The following is a 19,774-nucleotide window of genomic DNA, read 5'->3' as shown; positions in this document are numbered from 1 at the left end:
AATCGAGCAAAGACCTGAAGGAAATGACGTAGAACACTGGTTGGAAATGGGTGGAGAGGGAAGAACATTCCAGGCCTTGAGAGCAGCAAGTGCAAAGGCCTTGAGGCAAAGGCCTGGTTCTCCAGCGATAGCTAGGAGACCAGTATGGCTGGAGCTGAATGAACCAGGGGCCAAATAGTAGTAGGAGAAGAGCGTGGAGGAGCTACAGATGTGCAGGGGTCATGAAGGGTCTTACTTGCCTTTGTAAGAACTGTGCCTTTTCCTCCCATTGAGAGGGGAAGCCATGAGAGTTATGACCAGAGGAGAGACATGATCTAACTTATGTTTTAACACATCCCTCTGCTCTGGGGTCCCTACTTTTTCATTTCTGTTCCATGTCCATTAGAGGTGCTAATTGTGGTTTAGGGTAGAATTGAGGAGTCAGATGAATTGGTGCACAGCCACGACCCATGCTCACAGTCTCATTCCAGAAGGCTCAGAGTACCAGAGCCAGTACTTGTGGTGGGCCCTAGAAATTCAGGGTGTTCCGGGCCAGCTCTTTAAATAACATGGGCTTACTTGACTTTTTCAGGTTTCTGTTGCCAAAAGGAAGGGAGCAAAGAGATTAGCTCTAGACTTCTGCTGACAAAAGAAGATTAGCCTGCTGGCAGATTGAATGCGTTCTAACTTCTTTGGGCTTCTAGGTTTTTTCTTACTATTGGGTCATATTTTAAAAGTCATTTTTGCCTTCCTTCAACATTTAAGATCTCATTTATTTTTTGTTTTATTTGGCCCTGAATCTGCTTTACATTTGTCTGCCTTTCCCCCATTGCAATAATTTTAGTAGAGGTCTGATTATTGTTACCTGTTACTAATGTTTTGGCTGTGAGGCTCCAAGGACTTCTCTGTTAACTTTAATAAATCATAGATTGAAAGATTCTACATGTATATGACCCTATAAAAACCCATAGGATTTATCATCTTCCCTGCCTTGACAGCAACAAGCTTCTCTCCTCTTTCATGAAAGCTATCCCCCTTTTACTGCTCTATCATCTAGTTGCAGAAAATAAGTGTTCCTAAACACAGATTCCCATGGCAACATAACAAAAAGGTAATAGAACAAATGTTCATTTTGTCTAGACCTGCTGTCTGAGTAACTTTAGACCCTGAACATGTTGGCTCCTGTTACTTTGAATGATGTTATTACAGATTTCCTTGTTTTTCTCAAACCTCCTCCTCCTAAGCCTTGGTGGTATTGTCACTGTGCCTGTGACATGAAGGAAGGTATGTGAGTACGTGTGTCTTACTGTTAGTCTGCCCACAAGTATGGGTTGCTTTCTTTTCCAAGCTCATGGTTCAAAGTATAGGCATCACGCAACACATGACCATGCAAAAAACAAAAACGAAGCCTGACAGTTGTCCCCTTTGTTATCTTAAGTTCATTAATTCAGTGTTGCTAGTGCTATTCACTGTACGAGGTGTCATGTTTATAAAGATTAAAAAAATGAAAAAGCAGGAAGTGTCCCTGCTTTTGAAAGTAACAGTCTAGAAGGGACATGTTTATGTTGTTCCTCAGAAGTTGCTTTGGAAGTCCTCTGTAGCATTTCTTTTCTGCATTCTTTCAGCTTAAGTTGCCATCTCAAATCTACGTTTATATTTCTAACGCTTCCCTTGAAATGTTTTAGATTCTTCTGCGTCTGTCTTGAATCTAGTGATGTACTGATCGCTTTTTACATCTAGGGCAACTTTATTCAAGGATATGTGTTGGAAATCTGTGTCAGAGAAACCTTTCCATCTGATGATTCAGATCTAGAAAGTGATGATATCAGCATGTGCCCACAAGAAGTCAGAACTTCTTTTGATCTGCCAGGGGTGCCAGGAGGCTGTGCTTTAGGGGAAGAAAGGGACATTGAGGGTAAGGGTCATCTAGATCCTGAACCCAGCCCTATACTTCCACTGGGAGTAGTCTCTCTGCTGTGACAGTATTCTCACCTACAAATTTTGTGCCCTTAATCATGCCCTTAAGTCTGTTTTGTGACACTCAGCTTGAGGTGTCTGGTTTATGCAAGTGTACACTGTACTCTTCTTTCTTGTATTTCCTCGTCCCCATAGTAGATATAACTTTATTCCCAGATATAATTGCTTTATTCTTATTATCCTCAATAGCTGATTCTTTTTTCCCCTTCTGTCAAATCCTTCATCTAGGGCTTTAGCTAGCTTGAACCTTCTTGAACTTAGACTTGTACATAATAGTTTCTATTTATGTTTTCTTCTCCAGGCTGCCAAATGCTGGTGAAAATTTTAGTTATCTTCCTTATTTGGTATAATAAAATATGACTCCCTAATGACCTTATATTAAATTGAAGAGAAATATTGATGTTGGTATCATATATTGATATACTTCTAATAATTTCCTCATTTGACGTTACAAGTTTGGCTTCGTTCATTTTCTGATTCCTAGTTTAGAGTCCCAAGTGCCTGATGCTTTGGATGATCTGCTTTGAAATTAGCAGTCTCAATAAATTAAATGATATTGGTGCTAAAGGAAGCAAAAGGGGGAAAAATAGCAAATTAAGAGAACAAACAGTAAGTATTATGAGCATCTGTCAAGCTGTGTTTACATTCCCAAATGTAGTATAACCTAGGGTTACTCATCCTATTGATATTTTGGATGGGATAATTTTTTTTGTTGTGGGGGGCTGTCTTGTGCATTGTAGGATATTTAGCAGCATCCCTGTACCCTACCCACTAGATACCAGTAGCAACCCCCAGTTGTGACAACCAAAAATGTCTCTAGACATTGCACATGTCTCTGGGGGCAAAATCACCGTTGGTTGAGAACTACTTATATAACCCTATGTATTTGATTAATTGGCCCTGAGTAAAAACTAGATAGGGTAACTTGAACTTTCCACCTGCGAAAAGATAGAAACACTGGTACTTTCTTTGCATATTCCTTTTGAATTCATTATCTGATACACAGTCTCAACAGTAGCCTTGTTCATATACTGTACGTCTAAATTTGTACTTCCAAACCTAATCTCAAGAATGTCTAACCCTGTGGATTTCAAGTCTATAGAAATGTAATGTTTCATGCTTTCCCTTCATTATTTTTCTATACATTTCTTGAAGATGATCTCAGACATGTAGCACTAACCACCCTAGGAATAGATTCATGTTATAAACTTGTGTGGTTCAGCCTTAGATATGTGGAGTTAATATTTGAAGGAAGCTAATATTCATCATTAGCACTGATGAATGACAGTGGTCATGAAAATTATAATCAGAGAATGAGCCAATTACCTGAAGATTTCTATAACTCTGGGTATTAAGGCAACATAATTTTGAAGTTTGAAATGTGTGTGTATATTCATGTTTATATTTTAGATTTACTGTGGTGAAGGACATCTGTTAGTCATTCATCAGTGTTAAATGCCCACCAGTATATAAAAGAAATAGACATAAAATATTAGTGAACTATAGGTATAAAAAGATATTGATGTGTATAGAGATGTGGGGGCATTATGGATGATAGTAGTTAGAATGGTTTCATGGAAGAATAAGGATTTGAAGATTATTTTGACGGATGGGGGTAGTATTTGGAGAGGATGAAAGGGAACGTTTTTAGGTAACAGGAGCAAACACAACTAAGAGAATTAGATACGAGATGGACTGCCCTGACAGGAGAAATATCTTAAGTAGGGTGAACCCAATTGTGGTTCTTATTCTGGTTGTGCTTCAGAGTCACTTGTGGAACTTTTAAACATAAGGTGCTTGGGTCCTACCCCCGGAAATTAAGAATTAGGTCTGGAGTAGGGCTAAGGCAATGGCATTTTTCTAGGCAATAGAGAGTTGTTATAGTTTCGTTGAGTTGTAAAGTCGCTAGGAAAAATGTTTTAAAATTGGTCTGACTGAAGTGTACAGAATGAATTGGAGGAAGCAAATGTGTTGCTTTGTAAAAGTCTTTAGTAATTTGTTTATGTGCATGTCTGTTCCTTCTGACTCCCCAGCTACATTTCTCAGTTCCTTGAGGAAAGCAACGATCTGCTTTCATATGTATTTATTAACCTTGTATTATGTTCTAGGCACTGGGCTAGATCCTGAAGATAAACAGGTAAATAAACTATAACTTCCGCTCTCCATCATAGTCTAAATTGGAAAACAAATATATAAAGGAATAATTTTTTTCAGTTCATTGTCTGAAGTATTAGCTACATTATGTTGCTGATTGTAGTAGTTTTTAGTTCCTATCTACTAATTGCTGAATAAATGTGCATTTTAACTTGTAGAGACTATGTTTTAGTTATTCAAGGCATGAAAATAAATGATCAAGGATTGGGCCCTTAATTATATTTTAATAATCTGCCCTATTTTACTGTTATTTCAGAGAGAGAACCTCAAATTTGAGAATAAGAGATCTAAAAATATATCTTGAGAATTTACTACGTGCTCAACCCGATGTCGGAAGCTGATCCTAAACCTATTTTATAATAGCATGTTCATTTCAACTTGGAACATTTAAAACTTACCTGCCTTTTATAGTTCATAAAGTACTTTCACATAATTATCTTATTTGAGCCCCAAAACAGCGTTGTGAGAAAACAGGGCTGGTGACACCCCCATTTTCTTAGTTTGGAAACAGGCTTGCAGAAGCTTTGGCCAAGATCACCTGCTGGGAATTGCCGGAACCAAAACTAGGACGCAGATCTTCTGACAACTTTTTTACTTTTCTCTATATCAGACTGCGTGTGTTCATACTTAGTAGAATTTTTCGAGATCAGGTCATCAGAATACTGCTAACAGAGACCATTCGCTAGGATGCAAAAGTAGCTTTGTTAAATGGAATTTCAGTGATTTTTCTAGAGCAGTGAAAAGGCTCTTCTCTAGTATTCCCAAAAGGAAGTGAGATATCTTGAAAATTCCAGTATTTTGAAAAAGAAAAAAAAATCAAGTTGCCAAGTGTAATGATTTAAAAATAAGGCCATAAATTATTTGATACTCCTCCCTTAAAGGGGTGGAGGTTAACTCTCCTCTCCTTGAGTGAAGGCTGTACTTAGTGACTCACTTCTTTAATGTATGGAATGTGACAGAAATGACGGAATAATGTGACTTCTGAGGGTAGGTCATAAAATACATTGTGGCGCCTGTCTTGCTCTTTCTCTGAGATTGGTTGCTCTAGTGCAGTTTCTCAACCTCGGTACTATTGATATTTGGGGCCAGATAATTCTTTGTTGTGAAGTATGTTTAGCAGCATCCCTGGCCTCTACCCACTAGGTGCCAGTAGCAGCCCTCCACACACACCCCAGTTGTGACAGCCAAAAAATGTCTCAGACTTTGTCAGATGTCCCCAGGGAGGTAAAATTGCCCTCTGTTGAGAACTGCTGCTTCAGGGGAAGTCAGCTCCTATGTTGAAAAGATACTGAAGCAACCCTTTGGAGAGGCCCACATTGTGAAGAGCTGAGGCTTGCCAACGCCATGTGAATGAGCCGTCTTGAAAGTGGATCCTCCAGCCTTAGTCAAGCCTTCAGATGACTGTAGCTGTGGCCAACATTTTGACCGCAGCCTCATGAGAGACTGTGAGCCAGAACCACTCAGCTAAGCTGCTCCTGAATTCCTGACTCACAAGAACTGTGAGATAATAAATCTTCTTTAAGCCATCAAATTTGGGGGTAATTTATTATCTAGCAACAGATAACTAATACACTAAGTGTTACTGTAAAAAGTATATGTATGTCATATAAGATGGAGAGTCACAGACTGAGCAAAAACCAAAAGTTGTAAAGACACTTTAATGCCTATTATTTACATCTATAGTCATCTTCATAACATATATTTGCAGGGTGCTTTTCTGGATGTGAAGCCTGTAAACACGATTACTGTAAAAGCCTTTTAATTGTAGCAGCGAGGCAAAGTTTGATGGTAATACTAAATAGTTACAATGTAATATATGATTAGTTTTATTTAATATTTCAAACATGAAAGGAGTTAAAAAGTATTTCATTGTAACTTCAAAACTATTTGTTATTGAAATTTTCCAGCACACAAAAGTAGAGAAGATGTACTCATGGTGACAACATTCTAATGAGGCTTTGGAAAATAATCCCTTTAAAATAAATAAAGTAATCCACTTGTAATATTTTTGCAATCATTATGGGATAACCATTGCTCTTGATGCAGATATATCATTTCACATTTGCAATCAAGTGGTGTCACAGGTGACACTACTGTAGCTTTTCAAGATTTAATGAAGAAATATCTTATAAAATCATTTTATTTTCAAATGGAGCTTACAGCAAATGAAGATTAATTGCATTTCACATTTTAATCACAAATGGTTTTGGATTTTTAGATTGTGTGTCAAGTGAATTTCTACATTGTTTGAACATTAGTTTTCAATAGCCTCGTGAAAATTGAAGCAGTTGTGAAAAACATTTTTGTTCCAGTAGCTTAGAAGCTTTTGTAGCAGGAATTGGACCAGATCAGGAATGGCAAGTATCTAGCATATGTGTTGCCATTCCCTGAGTCCCAGCCCCATAGGTAATGTCCCTAATACATGGTATTAAAAGTATATTTTGCTATCTGATGAGATTTTCATGAAAATTCGGGATTTGCATAAATGTTCTTGATCTATAAGTTCTGCAAGGCAAGATAAGTGATCAATTAAGAGATTCTTTTTTCCATTCTGGGCTACTTATCTATTTATAAGGTTTTTCGTATGTCATTTATGTTTTACACCTCTTTGAGAGGAATTTTTAGAAACTGAAAAGCTAGGGATTGGTTGTATTGCACATACTTGTAACAATTGCATTAACAGTGTCTGATGTTCATCAATATGGGGTGGCCCCCAAATGTTATGAGTTTTTAAAGTCAATTTTAAGTCCCTTGCTACTCTGAAGAATGTTTTTTCATGTTCTTTAATCAAAACTTGAGTTCTAGGGCCGGCCCGGTGGCGCAGGCGGTTAGGTGCGTGTGCTCTGCTGTGGCGGCCCGGGGTTCGCCGGTTTGGATCCTGGGCGGGCACTGATGCACCGCTTGTCAAGCTATGCTGTAGCGGCGTCCCATATAAAGTGGAGGAAGTTGGGCATGGATGTTAGTCCAGGGCCAGTCTTCTTCAGCTGAAAAAAGAAGAGGATTGGCAGATGTTAGCACAGGGCTGATCTCCTCACAAAAAAGAAAAAAAAAAAAAACTTCTAGTTTTTGCATAAAGTTGCCTTCATATTCATGCTGTTATTTCCAAAATGGAGGGGCGGAACATAAGCATCAGAACTACATGATACTGGCACACTTGTCTGAATTTAGAAGGAAGGAAAAGTAGATTTCTGTAGTAAAGGGAGATACGTGCTGAAAAATATTTCCAGTAGGTATTTATTGAACTTTGTATCAAATGTGTTGGGTAAAGAGAAAGTTCCAAGTTCCAAGTTAGTAGTCTGAATTACTTAGTTATTTGGAAGGCGCATTTTGAAGGCTGTTGTCAATTAACCTGAATTAAATTGGAAAAAAGGCCTCAAGTTGTATGATCTGGAGAAGTCACGTTTTTGCAAAGTGTTTCTTTCCATTTAGATATTTTAATGCATTTGATATATTAATGAGAATTTGTTAATTCAGTGTAACTACAGATTTTAATATATTTAAATATTTCTAATGATTTCCGAAAATAAATAAAATTGTGTTTGTCTGCTTAACCATTATTGAGGCTTCATTTTTCCTTATTAACATCATTCAGGGATGAGAGAAGTCATCTTGAAAGAAGTGACCATTGAGGGGCCGGCCCAGTGGCGCAAGTGGTTAAGTGTGTGCACGCTCCGCTGCAGTGGCCCGGGGTTCGGCGGTTCGGATCCCGGCGCGCACCGACGCACCGCTTGTTAAGCCATGCTGTGGCGGGTCCCATATAAAGTAGAGGAAGATAGGCATGGATGTTAGCCCACGGCTAGTCTTCCTTAGCAAAAAAAATAAAAATAAAAAATAAAAGAGGAGGATTGGCATCCGATGTTAGCTCATGGCTGGTCTTCCACACACACACACACACACACAAAAAGTGACCATTGAAAGAAATTGTAAAATTGCTTGTGATCCCCACAAATTACTCAGAGACTTGCCAGGTGATTGCTCATTCTTCATTCTGTTGGGGAAAACCCAAATTGTTTTTTGAGGAAAATCCTGGTGCAGTCATTTGTACTTTCATGCTCTGTGGGCGTGGGCACTTGTCCTGGTTAGGCAGCACCTCACCTTCCTTAAGAGGTTGTCTCTCTTCCTCTACCTGCCAACTCAGCTGACTGTTAAAGCATAATGATTTGCCTTTACCTTGCAACATAGGAAATTGTCAAGCCAGGTGCCAGTCACGGAGTGTAAACGCAAAGTCTCTGTGTCTCTATGCCTATCAAAAGCTCAATTGATGGAAGTCATCTTTGGAGGATTGTCTGAGGAATATGGAGCTTATTATCTGTTTTTCTAAACACACTTAAGATTTCCTCTTGGATTAAGTCTGTCAGACAGCAACATGCTATGCTGTTTTGTACTCTCCTCCTCCTCTTTGCTAATAATGAACTGTATTTTGGCTTTATGAAACAGTCTCCACTTATGGATGCTCTAAGAAAAGAACTATCTGAAACCTACTATTATACTTTTATAAGAATGTTGATTAGGACATTTTTACCACGTTTTACAGTGTCTCCTTCATAAACATACACGGGAGGAACTCTTCTTTGGTTTTATTACAGGAATAATTATGCCTTTCTTCAGTTCTCCTGAATACCTGGTTTGTTTTTATTATATGGTTCCTATGACTCATGTCTTAACTGGTTGTGTTCTCTTTGTGTTGGCTTTAGTGGGCTCATAGCCAAATTTGAGGCCCACCTCTAACGGGTGTTTAGAAAGGACCTCATGATATATGTTTGTATGCTAACCTCACCTATACAGAATTTATCTTATTTATTTTATCTTAATCACTTACTGTTATGTCAAGTTGTGTATATACAGTTCCAGGCTGCTTTAAATCCATTGTGGAATAAAGCAGGGTATAAGTAAATAAATTTAGAAGTTAAACAAAATTATATCAGATATATTAAGAATCTAGTAAGCCATTTTTTTTGGTGGGAGGTGGGGGGCAAGTATGAATGTGTAACAAAGCATTCAATTTTATTTGATGAATGTTATTGTGTCCTAGGCACTGGGTTCACAGTCAGCAGTAGATGAGTGACGGACTAATATTATAATAATTGCTTTTAATGAATTTTATATTTCTTTAATTTTTTTTTTTTTTTTACTATATCAATGATTTTATAAAATGTGAATTTTATAACTTTGGAAGACTTCATGTGAATTTCAACTGAGGGGGTAACTTATTAAGCAATGTGTCCTGAATTTTAGTTTGGAGAACTTGATCATCATAAAGATAATTCCATTTTATGATGTTGTTCATGAAAACAAGGTTTTATTTGTAGCTATAGTTTAAAAATGTGATTAAGAGGAATCTTCCCAACTGGTAATACTGGTAAATGAATCATTATAATAAAGGCAAAGCTAATGGCTAGTCTTAGGGTTGTCCTTATCCCTGGCAGCTTGGCATCTGGAAAAAGAGGGAGCATTGAAATTAGACAGATCTGGGTTTGAATCCCACTGCATACAAGTTATATCACCCTGGGTGAGTTGTTAATGTTTGTTAATGTTTCTGACCATTAGTTTCTTTTTTTTTCTTTCTTTCTTTCTTTCTTTTTTTTTTTTGTGAGGAAGATTGGCCCTGAGCTAACATCTGTGCCCATCTTCCTCTGGTTTATATGGGAGGCTGCCACAGCATGGCTTGACACGTGGTGTGTCGGTCCGTGTCTGGGATCTGAACCTGTGAACTCCGAACCTGTGAACTTAACCACTACGCCACCGGGCCGGCCCGACTGACTATTAGTTTCTTATTTTGGAAAGTAAATGTAGCTATCTCACAAGGTTATTATAAGGATTAAATTAAATATTTCCCCAATAATATGTGGTATAATCAAGTATTCAATAAATTTGAATTTCTTCTCCTCTGAGTGTTTAATTGGTTTTATCAGGTGATTTTTTTTTTAATTGTTAGGAATTTCTGCTTTTGGTAATTACAATGTTCAATTTAGGATGAAATGTGTGATTTCCCCTCTCTCTACTGCTTTGATTAGTGATAGAAACAGGAGACTAAGTCAGAGCAGTTAAATGCTCACAGAGGTGGAGGCAGGGATGGGTTGTATATTTCTTGCTTCAGCAGCTTTTTTTTTTTTTTTTTCCTACTCCTTTTTTTTTTTTTTTTTATTGATGTTTTAATGGTTTCTAACATTGTGAAATTTTGGGTTGTACATTTTTGTTTGTCCATCACCCCATATATGACTCCCTTCACCCCTTGTGCCCACCCCCCACCCCCACTTCCCGGGTAACCACAGTCCAGTTTTCTCTGTCCATGTGTTGGTTTATATTCCACATATGAGTGAGATCATGCAGTGTTTGTCTTTCTCTTTCTGGCTTATTTCACTTAACATAATACGTTCCAGGCCCATCCATGTTGTTGCAAATGGGACGATTTTGTCTTTTTTTATGGCTGAGTAGTATTCCATTGTATATATATACCACATTTTCTTTATCCAATCGTCAGTCGAGGGACACTTAGGTTGCTTCCACTTCTTGGCTATGGTGAATAATGCTGCAATGAACATAGGGGTGCACAAGCCTCTTTGGATTGTTGATTTCAGGTGCGTTGGATAGATTCCCAGTAGTGGGATGGCTGGATCATAGGGCATCTCTATTTTTAATTCTTTGAGGAATCTCCATACCGTTTTCCATAGAGGCTGCACCAATTTGCATTCCCACCAGCTGTGTATGAGGGTTCCTGTTTCTCCACATCCTCTCCAACATTTGTTGTTTTTTGTCTTGGTGATTATAGCCATTCTAACGGGGCGTGAGGTGGTATCTTAGTGTTGTTTTGATTTGCATTTCCCTGATGATTAGTGATGTTGAGCATCTTTTCATGTGCCTATTGGCCATCTGTATATCTTCCTTGGAGAAGTGTCTGTTCATTTCCTCTGCCCATTTTTTGATCGGGTTGTTTGTTTTTTTTGTTGTTCAATTGTGTGAGTTCTTTATATATTATGGAGATCAACCCCTTGTCAGATGTATGTTTTGCAAATATTCTCTCCCAGCTGGTTGGTTGTTTGTTCATCTTGATTCTGGTTTCATTTGTCTTATAAAAGCTCTTTAGTCTGATAAAGTCCCACTTGTTTATTTTTTCTTTAGTTTCCCTAGTCTGGGTAGGCATGTCATCCGAAAAGATTCCTTTAAAACCAATGTCAAATAGTGTGTTGCCTATATTTTCTTCTATGAGTTTTATAGTTTCAGGTCTCACCTTCAGGTCTTTGATCCATTTTGAGTTAATTTTTGTGAATGGCGATAGCACATGGTCCACTTTCATTCTTTTGCATGTGGCTGTCCAGTTTTCCCAACACCGTTTATTGAAGAGACTTTCCTTTCTCCATTGCATGTTCTTAGCACCTTTGTCGAAAATTAGCTGTCCGTATATGTGTGGTTTTATTTCTGGGCTTTCAATTCTGTTCCATTGATCTGTGTGTCTGTTTTTGTACCAGTACCATGCTGTTTTGATTACTATTGCTTTGTAGTATGTTTTGAAGTCAGGAATTGTGATGCCTCCTGCTTTGTTCTTTTTCTTTAGGATTTCTTTAGCTATTCGGGGTCTTTTGTTGCCCCATATAAATTTTAGTATTCTTTTTTCTATTTCTGTGAAGAATGTCATTGGGATTCTGATTGGGATTGCATTGAATCTGTAGATTGCTTTAGGTAATATAGACATTTTAACTATGTTTATTCTTCCAATCCACGTGCATGGGATATCTTTCCATTTCTTTATGTCATCGTGGATTTCCCTCAATAATGTCTTGTAGTTCTCATTGTATAGGTCCTTCACCTCCTTGGTAAGATTTATTCCTAGGTATTTTATTCTTTTTGATGCAATTGTAAATGGTATTATCTTTTTGAGCTCTCTTTCTGTTAGTTCATTATTAGCATATAGAAATGCAACTGATTTTTGTAGATTGATTTTGTACCCTGCAACTTTGCTGTAGTTGTTGATTGTTTCTAACAGTTTTCCAACAGATTCTTTAGGGTTTTCTATATATACAATCATGTCATCTGCAAATAGTGAGAGTTTCACTTCTTCGTTACCTATTTGGATTCCTTTTATTCCTTTTTCTTGCCTAATTGCTCTGGCCAAAACCTCCAGTACTATGTTGAACAGGAGTGGTGAGAGTGGGCAGCCCTGCCTCGTTCCTGTTCTCAGAGGAATGGCTTTCAGTCTTTCCCCGTTGAGTATGATGTTAGCTGTGGGTTTGTCATATATGGCCTTTATTATGTTGAGGTACTTTCCTTCTATTCCCATTTTATTGAGAGTTTTTATCATAAATGGATGTTGTATCTTGTCAAATGCCTTCTCTGCGTCTATTGAGACGATCATGTGGTTTTTATTCTTTGTTTTGTTGATGTGATGTATCACGTTGATTGATTTGCGGATGTTGAACCATCCCTGCGTCTCTGGTATAAATCCCACTTGATCATGGTGTATGATCTTTTTAATATGTTGTTGTATTCGGTTTGCCAATATTTTGTTGAGGATTTTTGCATCAATGTTCATCAGCGATATTGGCCTGTAATTTTCTTTCTTTGTATTGTCTTTGTCTGGTTTTGGTATCAGGGTGATGTTGGCCTCATAGAATGATTCAGGAAGTGTTCCATCTTCCTCTATTTTTTGGAATAGTTTGAGGAGGATGGGTATTAAAATCTTCTTTGAATGTTTGGTAAAATTCACTGGAGAAGCCATCTGGTCCTGGACTTTTATTTTTTGGGAGGTTTTTGATTACTATTTCAATCTCTTTACTTGTGATTGGTCTATTCAGATTCTCCATTTCTTCTTGGTGCTTCAGCAGCTTTTGCTATAGGGATTACTGACTAATAAGCAGAGAGCAGTTTCTCTGAACAATTCCTGCTTGTTCTCTTTTCTAAGTAAAATATGCTTTAAAAAGTGGGAGTGTATGTCTTTTGAAGTAAAAATTATTGGTCTGTTCCAAGGAAATCGTGCAATTATGGAAGAAGCAGTGTGAATTAAGATGCCCATTGTAGTGTTTATATTATTTGTGTGTGTGAATGAGGAGAATGGCTATAATGCCCATCAATAAGAGAATGATTGAGTAGATTGTGGTACAGATATTTAATGAAATTATTATATTATGATTGTTTAGTAAAATGAAAAATGCTTAGGGATGGAGCATACAAATTTATTTATGTACTACGAGTGTAGCCATGTAAGTATCATTTGAAGGAAATATAATTGTTTATAGTAGTTTTATTAAAGTTAGAAAGAGGGCCTCTTTTTTTTGTTTGTTTCAGGTTAACAACAATACAGATGACTTGTACTTCTAACTTTATTAATGACCTTATTAAAAGGTATAAGCTCATTTTTTAAAAAATCAGAGGATAGAAAAATATAAAATGAAAAGCAAAAATGTTAAAAGTATATTAGACATTTCTTTTCTGTGTATGTGTATATATGTGTATGAGTATACATTTGGTTTTCCACTGATAGGATCCATCCTTTACTACAGAAACTTGTTCTCTTTCCTATCAGTAATATACATGTACATAGTAGTATGTGGAGATTCTTGTTAATGGCTGCAATATATGGTACATGAGAATGCACCATGGTTTAAACTCTCCCCTATTGGACATTAAGGTAGTTTTTGGTTTTGTTCTTGTAAACAGGCTGCAATGAACATTTATATATTTTGAACCCAACTTATATATTTATATTTATATATTTTTAAACTCAATTTTTATATTTTTGAATCCAGCTTTTTTGAAAGTGGTCAACTGTCTGTATATAGTTGTACTATATTATTGGACATGCTTTGCTTTCATGTATGTTTCATCATCCCAGTTAGATGCTAAGTTCTGTGACGTCAGATACTATGTTTGTTGTTTCTTTTGTATCCAACAAAGAATCTCGTGAAGGAATATATCTGTAAATACTTAGGAAGTGATATTTTGGTATTTGTGAGATACCACATCATTCACTCCTTTAGTGTTTTAGATTCACAGGGAGTAGTAGAACTTCCAGGATTGACAACTTCCCCTTAATAGAGTAATATATGTAAAGTTAAAATTATTTCTTATAAAATGTTTCATTAATATTATCTTAAGTTCAATGCAAGATTACAGGAAAAACTTTTTCCTTATGAAGTGCAATTACTTATAGTAGGAAGCATTTTAGAAAAGAAGCAGAGTCTGTACAATTAGAATATATTTAAAACAGACTGAACTATTAGCAAAGTTGAACTTGCTTTTTCCATAATGGTATAGTGGTTAAGAGTTCATGCTTGAAACACACCACTTGGACTTGAATCCCATTTTCTGTCTATACCCTGGGCACGTTACTTAACCTCTTTGTGCCTTAATTCTGTCATGTGTAAAATGAGAATAATGATAATGTCTTCTCATAAAGTTGTAATAAAGATGTTCATTCATATAAAGATCTAAAAACACTGCCTAGCAATAATAAACACTCAATAAATGTAAGTTTCTAACATTAATATGTTGGATGCTATAGGATTCTTGTTGGATGCTACTGAATTTATAGAGATGGAGAGCCAAATGATAAAGTTGAGGTTTTTTTCTTTCATATTTCAGGTAACTACGTTATAAAATACTCTTTTATACTTTTTTTAAGCATTTATTGACAATGTACCATGTGCCAGGCATTATGATAAATCCTAGGTAATATAAAAGTGAATAAAACAGAAGACACTTCATGCCCTCAAGATGCTTATGATGAGTGGGAAAGGAAGACATCACTAATGTCTAATATTTGAGCTTTACCATGGGCCAGGCCCTTTGCTAAACCTCCTACAAAGTTATCATATTTAATCCTAACAAACTTCCTACAGATTAGATATGAACATTATCCTCATTTTACATACAAGGCTGAGAGAATTTAATTAAATTCCTCATATATAGCTACTAAGTGGCCGAACTGGAATTAAAATCCAGATAGTATAATACCAAAGCCCCAGCCCTTATTTAACCACTCTGCTGGATGGTAAATAAACATATAGTAATAAGTTATGATTATTGGGGTCTGTAGGGTACTGATTAATCCTAGGCTGCCTTTTGCTGAATAGATACAGGAGCAATAGATATAGGAGTCAAATAGAGATAAAAATATGTACTTTAGTACTGGTAAAGCTTGCATGGAGAATGGCTTGGACAGGCAGCTCAAGTGGGCTTCTTATTTCTTCCCTACTGAATTGAACTTGCACACTCAGTCCCAGGCAGGTCAGCTAGAAACCTGATGGCATTCCTTGCTCCAGGAGGCCCCAACAGGCTTATCAGGGGAGGAGAGGAGAAAGTACTCAGCCTGTAGGTGGGCAGGCAAACTCTGAGGTGGAGAGTTGAAGAGAAGGGGTCAGACAGGAGCAGTGGCCATTTTCTCAGTCTCACCAGAGTCAGTGAGGGGTTTAGAGACGAGTGTAGATTTACTTGGTACTTCCAAGAGGGAAGAAGTTACTATTTTATGGGTTTGTAGGAACAAGGGGAGTGGGAGAGAAGAGAACCCTCTCCCTTTATGTGGGATAAGGAAGGAAACAATGAGGATGTTGTGACAGAGAATAACTGCTTGGGACCTCTTAGATGCATCTCTGAGAGGCTATTTAAGCCTATGGTTGAAGGATAAGGGTGCAGCTGTAGGGTAGAGTGGAGGTGGAGGTGGGGGGAGAAGAGCATTTCAGGAACAGCCTGTCTGAAGAATTTAGGGAACTGAAAGGAACCAGCATGTTCAGAACATAGTGGCAGAGGGGAAGGAAGGAGTAGCACAGGAGCAGGCTGGAGTGGTCATTGGGGTCAGGTCACCAGAGCCTTGCAGGCTATGGTAAGAAACTTGCTTTTTATTTTCTATGCCAAGGAAATTCCTTGAAGGATTTGAAGCAGAGGAGTGGTGTCATCTAATTTGTATTTTTAAAAGATGGTATTGGATGCTTGTGGAGAATATATTAGAAGGGAGCGCAACAGGAGACAGGGAGACCAACATAAGAAGGCGGGCTGGCAGTGAGGATGACTTGGACTAGTATGGTAGCAGTGAAATAAGAGAAGTTGAATTAGAGTTGTATTTTGGAAATGGAAACCACAAGACTTGCTGACAGATTTGTGTGGGGGGCAGGAGGTAAGAAAAGGGAGAATGACAAGTATCTGGCTTGAGCAACTGGATGGAAAGTCCGTTTATTGAGATAAAAGAGACAAGGAGAGGAATAGTTCTGGGTATTTTGAACTTCCTAAGTTTAAGGTGTATATGTGTTTTTCATATGGAGATGTCAGGTAGGCAGTCAGGCTCAGAGAAGAGATTTCAGTGAGAGAGATAGATTTGTGAGTTTTCAATACATAGAAGGCATTTAATTTAAAGTCTTACATATAGATGAGATCATCTAGAAGGAGAGTGTGAGAGAGAGAAGAGATGAGGGCCCAGTACTATGCCCTGAAGAGCTCCATCATGCAGAGCTTGAGTTGAGGTACGGCATGCAGTGGAGACAGAGAAGGAGCTGCCGTAGAGGTCATAGAAAACCAGCAGAATGTGCTGATATGGACTCCAGGATGGAGAGTGTTTAGAGAAGGGGAAAGTGGTAATCATATCAATTGCTAATTCAGAAAAGTGGTAACAGAGGTCATTAATGACCCTGAGAAGAGCAGTAGAATGGATTGAGGAAAGAATGTGAGCTGAGGAAATGAGACAGTTGTGTAGATCTGTGCTTCTCAAACCTTAAGATGTATGTGAATTGCCTGGAGATCTTGTCAAAATGTGGATTCTGCTCTAGGGCCTAAGATTCTGCATTTCTAAAGAGCTCCCAGATAATGCCAATGCTCATGGATTGGTATTGATTAGTAGTTCTCAAACTTCAGTGTGTGTTAGAATTATGTGGAGAGCTTGATAAAATACAGATTACTGGACCCACTTCAGAGTTTCTGATTCAGTAGGTCTGGGGTGGCATCTGAGAATTTGCATTTCTTATAAGTTCTCAGGTGATACCAGTGCTGCTGGTCTAGGAACCATACTTTGAGAACCGTTGGAGAATTTTGACTGTGATGGGGAGTTGTCAAGGGAAATTTTTTCTTTGTTGAGGGTGGGAAATAACTAGAACATATTTATGCTGATGAGAATGAGCCCTTAGATAGGGAGAAACTGATAATGTAAGAGAGAAAGGGAACAAGGGAGTGAAGTCCTTGAAAAGATGAGGGAGGCTGGCTCCAAAGCACTTATTGAAGTCTTGGATTTTTATAAGAAATGGCATGTGTCCTTAGCTATAGCGAGAGAGAAAGCAGAGAAAATGGGTCCAGTGCAGATGGGTTTGTAGATTTAGTAGTAGGCAGATGGAGCTCCCGTTTGATGGTTTCTATTTTCTCAGTGAAGGCTAGGGCAACTCCTGAGGGAGGAAGGTGAATTGGAGGTTTGAGGAGAGAGATGGTGTCAAATGATGACTTGGAGTAGGAAAATGAACTTACTAGAAAAAAGGGACCATACTGAGAGCCTTATTTGAGGTTAAGGTCAGAAATTAAGAATGAAACCAAACTGTATGATTGTGTATTCTTTTTCCTTCAACCACAGTTAGTTCTTGAATTCAGACAAGGAGAATTAAATAGATCACCCAAAGTTAGACCTTATCCAGGGGAGTACATCAGAGAGAAAGAGGAGAGGTACAAGGGAACATGTAGTCTAGGCCAGGCAAGAAGGGAAATGAAGACAAGAGAAGGCTGAAGGATAGAAACAGGCAATGATGATGAGATCAAGGAATTATTGTAGTCAGGGTACAAGTAAACTAGAAATAAACTAAAAGGCGTAGGAGTTTGTGATGGAAAACAAGTGCTGGCGTTCAAAATTTTGTAGGCAGGGCAGCTCTTGGCTGTGATAGAGGTCCAGGGTGTGACCATGGAGGTGACTGGATGAGGTGGAGTTTCCTGGAGAGGTCAGGAAATGGAGAGGCCAGGATGTTGGACATGCCCTCCACCTGGGTGTTGAAGTTGCCAAGAATGATGACAGAAGTTGGGAGTGGAGAGAGACTTTGAGATAGGAACTAACTTTTCGATGAATGATGGAAAATTCCAGGTCAGTGGATAACAGCAGCAGAGAGGGCAAAATGGTCGTGAGCAGGAGCTTTTGTAAAACAAAGGGAGAGTTATGGTCCGGAGTGGTACTGGTTGGCAAGGAGGACATCTACCCCACCTGCCAGCCATGAGGTACCTGGGATATGAGGGAGAGAACACACTCTAATGGCAGGGCTATAAGAGAAGTAGTGTCTTCAAGGTACAGCCTAGTTTCAATTAAAGCAAAGAGATGGAGGGAAGGTTCAGAAAAGAGGTTGAAGATTTACAGGAGTTTATCACAAACTCAGAGTTGAAGGGCAAGGACATAGTGTAAGGATTTGGGAGTGAAAGGAGAGAACCTTCTGGAGCAAGTAGAGGAGAGTCACGTGGGAAAGAGTAGTGATAGCAGATGATCCAGAAGTCTTGGACCCCCGTGAGAGAATGAGATAAATGGAGGATGAGGCATGATTGAATTAGCCCAGTCTCTAAAAATAATTAAAATACACTTCAAGTTTTCTGCTGTACATGTCCTACAGGATCAAGCCTCTGGCTGTGTCTCTGACCTCATTCTTGTCTTCTCTCCCTTTGCTCTCTGTGCTCCACCTATGCAGGCCGTCTTCCTCTCTGTCACTCCAGCATGCCATATTTTTTCTACTTCTGTTTCTTTTTCCCTTTGTTTGCACTCGCTCTTCTGAGAGGTGGCATAGCAAAGTGGTTAACAGCACGAGCTCTGGATCCAGACTCGCCGCTCTGCCACTTTCTAGCTTTGTGACCGTGGGCGAGTTATTTAACCTCTGTGCTTCAGTTTCCTTATTTGTAAACGGGGGAATGATAATAGTACCTACTTCAAAGGGGTGTTGGGGATTAAAAAAATTAATGTAAAGGGCTTAGAACAGTTCCTGGTATGCAGTAAAGACTCATTAAATGTGAAGAATATTATTTTTTCTTCTGCTTGAAGCTCTTTTTCCCTATATCTTGACGTGGTTGCTACTTTCTCATCATTCAGTTGTCTCAGCTCAAATGTACTTCCTCAGGCATCCTAGCTAAAGTAGCGTAACTCCACTGGCTTTCTGTCACTCTTTGTCCCATTATTCTGTTTTATTTAGTCGTAGCATTCATCACTATTTGAAATTATTTTATTATTCTGCTCTTCCTCTCTCCCCCCATCCCCTGAGGGCGGGGATTTGTTGACTTGTTCCCTACTGTATCTCAACTTCTAAAAAGTGGCAAATACTTTGTAGGTGCTCAAGAAATGTTTGTGCCAAATTTTCATTGTCCTGAAAACATGGTGGTTTCTGAGACCTCTACTCTGCTCAGGCAGCATATGGTGGCAAGGTGACAGTGAGGCCTAGGCAGATAAGACAGGCAGAATCCAGCTCTTTGTATATCAATCTATCGGCTCATCTAGATCAGGTGGCTGCCTGTTTTTGTTTTATTTCATTGGATGCAGCCACATCCATTTTTAAATTTACTGTCTGGCTGCTTTCCAAATATAACTGCAGAGTTGAGTAGTTGTGAACGAGACCCCAAGCATCACAAAATCTAAAATATTTGCTGTCTGGCCCTTCATGGAAAAAGTTTGCTGACCCCTGATTTAGATGCATAGAGAAAAAGATGAGAAGGAAACACTAAAATAATATCAGAAGATTAC

At 38.3% G+C, this 19,774-nt stretch overlaps 1 protein-coding gene across 3 annotated transcripts in view; it reads left to right on the top strand.

Annotated features, from left to right (window-relative positions):
- MAPK14 (mitogen-activated protein kinase 14) overlaps positions 1-19,774 on the top strand; it is a 72,152-nt gene that overhangs the window by 6,040 nt on the left and 46,338 nt on the right. The window lies entirely within an intron of this gene.

The sequence above is a fragment of the Diceros bicornis genome, chromosome 14, assembly GCF_020826845.1.
Source record: "Diceros bicornis minor isolate mBicDic1 chromosome 14, mDicBic1.mat.cur, whole genome shotgun sequence".
NCBI lineage: Eukaryota > Metazoa > Chordata > Mammalia > Perissodactyla > Rhinocerotidae > Diceros > Diceros bicornis.
This window is presented reverse-complemented; position numbering and strand designations above follow the sequence as displayed.